Source organism: Condylura cristata, unplaced genomic scaffold (genome assembly GCF_000260355.1).
Source record: "Condylura cristata isolate star-nosed mole 26May11 unplaced genomic scaffold, ConCri1.0 scaffold00026, whole genome shotgun sequence".
Lineage (NCBI taxonomy): Eukaryota > Metazoa > Chordata > Mammalia > Eulipotyphla > Talpidae > Condylura > Condylura cristata.
In genome coordinates this window covers 7034990-7040094 of record NW_004567127.1, presented here as the reverse complement: position 1 = coordinate 7040094, position 5105 = coordinate 7034990, and the positions used below count along the sequence as shown (strand labels likewise).

Genomic DNA, 5105 nt, shown 5'->3' with positions numbered 1-5105 from the left:
CCCCCTGAGCATCAGCCCCCCGCGGCGGCCTCCCACGTCCGCCGCGGTCCGCCTGTGTGGCCACCAGAACGCCTCAGAAGTGCTGTGTGTGTCGTTTCTGGACTCGATCATAGAAGACCGTGGGGCGCGCGTCTTGGCTTGCGTGTCCGCCCGCGGCGCGCGCCGGCACGTCGTGTGGGAAGCCAGCAGTCGAGGCTGTGCTGAGCCGCCAGCAAGCTGGGCGGTGACTCCGCCGAGCCTGTTGTGCCTTCCGCTGGCTGGGCCCCGGCCTGACTGGACTGGGGCCAGCTCAGTGTGAGAACACCGGGCAGGCGAGACCTTCCCAGTTCCTGATCCTCATGTTGTGAGATTAAAAACAGGCTCACCGCTTGAGCTTTCAAATTGTGGAGTAACTGTTGCGTGGGAACTGATAACCAGCCTCCACCACCACTCAAGCTTTCCTTCCTCAGGTCTTATCCAGTGTGATGGCTACCTGTGCCTTTAGAACCCCATACAGTTCACCTGAATCATTAAGTTGGTTAGAAAATGCTTTATTCCATGTCCCATCGTTCCAGCCTACTCTTTGGTATAATAAATACACACTGAATTCATTTTTCCCATACTTGGGCCCCCTATTAGATTGTATGTAATATAAGGATTGTTTTTGTGACTGGGAGCCTTTTTAAGATTATGCCACAGCTTCTTTTCATTTATGTGCAAAGCCACCAATTTTGTATAACCTATAATTACTATGCAAGTGATTATGGAATTACTGCAAAGTACTTCAAGAGAAAACAGACAGCTTAACCACTGTTCTCAGAGAGGCTGAGACCTTACCTAAGAAGCTCCTCATCTATTACTCCTAACTCTGTGATGCTTATTAATTATACAAGGTAATCACAATGTCGGTTTCAAGAGTCATATTTTTGAAGATTAGTTAACTATGTACTTAACCTGAGAGACAGCTTCTCAGCAGATCGGATGTCAACGTCTTGAATGTACTCGCAGCTCATGCCATTGCATCCTGCTTTCTTCATGGTGTTCTGAAAAGGAAGCAGTGGTCAAGTGTTGAGGGCTACTTGTTCAGAGAGATTTTTAACTTAACTTGCTTTAAGACATTTCATAGCTTCAAGTATATAACATCAGTGAGTCTTGCTGGGTTTCAGGCATGAACAGTGATACCTGAGCTTAAAGAAACAAGCTCTAGATGAAGGGAAACCCTGATGAGTCTCATGTTCTCATGAGTCTCATGTTCTCATGTTGCTTTTCAATTGTTGGTTGTGTGTGTGTGTGTGTGTGTTTTAGGATTTATTTATTTATGCTCACAGAACTGGGGTACAGGCCAGATGTGGTAGGGTGGGGTAAGAGGATTCACCAGAGACAGAGTGGGGAGCAGAACAGGCAGACCGACAAAGTACACTGCTGAGGGGAGCAGCGTGTAGAAGAGGTCTGGCACGCCATGTGGGTCACCTCCCTGGCCGGGGATTGAACTCGTGCTGCAGTGGCTTTGGAGAGCTTCATAATGCAGTGCTTTAACCTGTTGCACCACCAGGGAAAGCCTGGCGTTTCTTGTTTTGTTTTGTTTTAGCTTAGTTTATTTATGCACACAGAACTGGGATTCAAGCCAACTGTGCAGGGGCAATGAGAGGATTCACCAGAGATAGAGTGGGGAGCAGAACAGGCAGATGGACAAAACGCACTGCTTTGGGGAGCAGCAGGTGAAACAGGAGAGGTCTTCTGTGTGCCATGTGGGTCACCTCCCTGGCTGGGGATCAAACTCGGGCTGCAGTGGCTGCAGACAGCTTCATCGTGCTGTGCTTCAACCCGCTGTGCCACCAGGGAGGGCTGATTGCCTTTAAATTGTAACTCAAAACTAGTTTTATTTTTCCCATGATTTAAAAAAATGAAACAGTCAGTTAAGGAGTAGGCCTAAGGACTATTTGAAATTTTATTAAAAAATTAGTTTTTAGGCCCTCCCTGGTGGCGCAGCGGGTTAAAGCACAGCACTGAGAATCTGAAGCCACTTCCGCATGAGTTCGATTCCCGCCTGCCGCCTGCCCCGGAGGAGACCACATGGCGAGCCAGACCTCTCCTGACCCGCCCGCTGCTCCCCTCAGCAGTGTGCTTAGTCGATCTGCCTGTTCTGCTTCCCGCTCTGTCTCTGGTGAATCCTCTCACCCTCCGCATCTCTGGCCTGTACCCCAGTTCTGTACAAATAAGTAAATAAATCTTTAAAAAAAAAAATTAGTTTTTAATTTAGAGCTGATTAAAAAGTGGGATTTTGTCTTAGATTCTCTCAGGTCCCTTCCCCTGTAACTCATGTTTCCCGGTGCTCAGACATCATGCTTATGTCTAGGTTAGGAGATGGTTATCAGTAACTTCAAGGAACAAACTGTTTCACTCTTCATACTTCTAGTGTACAAATTTTACAATTATACGAATTCTCCAATAATGTCATCACACAAGATGGTTGTAGGCAAGCCAGAAGTAAAACCCAAGGCTTCCAACTCTGCTTTGAACATTTGCCAACTGATACCAACACAAATCTGTAGCATCAGGCTGAGTGACTCCTGGCTTTCGAACTTGGGTAGTCGAATGAAAACGGAGGAATCAGATTTTCAACACTGAAACAGACTTCTGTGTGATGGAAACTGCACATTTGCTTTATTCTTTTTTTACGATTTATTTGTGCATACAGGAACTAGGGTGTAGGCCAGAGGTACAAGAGGTGAGAGGATTCACCAGAGACAAAGTTGGGGAGCAGAACAGGCAGGTCAACTGAAATACACTGCTCAGGGGAACAGCAGGTAAGACAGGAGAGGTCTGCTGCACTGTGTGGGTCACACCCTGGCTAGGAATTGAACTAGCTACAGTGACTGGCAGGAGCTTGATAGAGCTGTGTCTTTAACCCCTGAGCCACCAGGGAGGCCCCACTGCACGTTTTTCTTTGAAGTTTCCAATTAAGTGTGAATTTCCTTCTTTTCAAGTTGAGTTCCTATGTGCAGACTGGGGTGGTGGTGGTGAGAAAATATATCTAATGAAATTTTTTTAAAATTGATAAATGATAATTTCCATAGCTAGATTTTATTTTAAACCATGTGTTACATAGTATTTTGCCATTTTCTTTTTTTAATTGTGGTAATGTTGGCTTACAACACTGTATGAGTCAGAGATAGAGGGTCACACCCCTCCAGAGGTACGTCACCACACACCACACCCTCACGCTCCTCATCTTCCACCATAGCTCATTGGAAAATGCTTCCTCAACACTGAATTAACAGGGTTTTTTAATTGTAGGAGCTCAGGGAACTTTTGCTTGTAGTAAAGTAATTGTGGATGTCTCTGTGCTTTGCACATAATACGTGGCGCTTATATGAAGGGCCTCCTGTGAGGCCCTCTGAGCAGCAAGCAGAGGCTGGCAAGCCCGATTCCCTTTCCACCCCCTCCGGGCCCTGAGGCTGGGCCCACGGGCCCACGTTCCCGCTCACCTCCCTCATCTGCCAAATTCCCTGAGCCCTGACAGAGCAGAAAGGTGGGTGGGGGTAGTGACTGAACTAAGTAGGAAGGGGGGAGGGGCAGTTAGCAGCAGATGGACGGGTTCTGTCCCCCGTAGTTGTGAGCGCCTCACGCTGACCCACCGAGAACCAAGAGAGTTTCTGTGTGCACGAGTCACAAACCGCCCTGGGTTACGTTAAGGAAGTGTTTCTTTTAGACCCTTCATAATAGCCAGCTGGTTAGATGTCTCAATATAAAAACTCAAAATGATCACGCTGACACTATTTTAGAATTCAGGTGCCATAACACAGAAAAGATAGAAGTGTCGAGAAGAAGCAGAAAGCAAGGTGGTTAAGGACACAGACCTTCGAACCAGGCTGTGTGGGCGTAAATCCCCATGCTGACAGGTTGCTGGATGGCTACCCTGGAAAAAGTTACTTGACCTCTCCGTGAATAATTTTCTCAGAGTAATTTGCAAAGTGGACATGACAGCACTGCCTTTAGGGTTGTAAACCTTAAATAACTTAATATAAATATGAACACCTACGAGTGAATATAAACATGAATGCCTAGACCCAGAAAGTGTGCTGGGGGCGGAACTATAGGGGTCAAGGACAGTGGTCAGGTGGAGGACAGGTCACTGTGGGTTCTCACCCACACAAACAGTTGCAAGACCACTCTGGTACAGGGAACGACAGTAATGGGGTTTATTTAACAAACAGGGAAACCGAAGAGTTCTGAGGCCACAGGTAGCCAGGTATCTCACCCCAAATAGTGTCCAGAGTCCAGAAGTCCTAAACAAAAGCTGCTGTCCCACCAGTGAGGGCCTGGAGCTCATGGCAGCGGCAGGCAGGGCCAGGGTCCAGCTCACCTCAGCGGGAGGTGCTCACAGGTGTGCCGCTGAGCATGCATTGCACCTGAGGGTGGGGCCCACGGCACTGGGCGCCCGGCCGGACAAACGCTGAGGCGGCGGCACTGGGAGGCGGTGCGGGTGATCAGGAGCAGTCCACAGGTCTCCGAGGTGACTGGACACAGTGCCCGTCACCTGGCAGCGGGCTGGCCACCACCAGTCACGCAGAGGCTCCGGTGTCGGAAACACCGTGTGAAAGGTCTGTGCGCGGTCGGCCCTCAGGGGACACCAGGCCCCGGCCGGCCGCTGTGCTCCTTCCAGGTGGCACCAGAGGCAGGGCCAGACGGCAGTGGCCCGGCCTCTGCGAAGCTTTTGGGCTTCTCTCCCTTCAGGGGTCAGCCGCTTGCTCTCCTTTTGCCTTGTCTTGGAGGCCAGAGACAGCGCCCTCAGAGAGCCAGGCAGGGCGTGTGTTGGGGGGGGGGGCCTGCCCTGCCTTCTAGCCTCTTTCAGAGTCCCCCCACCTGATTGGACCATTTCCAATCCTATGTCTGATTGGGCCGTAGCACCAATAAGCTCCACGCGCGCACCTAATGGGTCCATTTGATGGTGCAGGCAAATCCACAGGCCTCTCTACAGCCTGCAGCTGGAGTGGCCGCAGCCGGAGCTGGCCCGAGGGGCCCGTGCCCCTCCCAGCAGCCGCGACCCCGGGTGGTGTGGTGGGGGCTCCCCGCGACTCCGGCAGCCGCGACCCCGGGTGGTGTGGTGGGGGCTCCCCGCGACT

At 50.5% G+C, this 5105-nt stretch overlaps 1 protein-coding gene across 1 annotated transcript in view; it reads left to right on the top strand.

The window, feature by feature from the left end:
• CTTNBP2NL (CTTNBP2 N-terminal like) overlaps positions 1-5105 on the top strand; it is a 51062-nt gene that overhangs the window by 36058 nt on the left and 9899 nt on the right. The window lies entirely within an intron of this gene.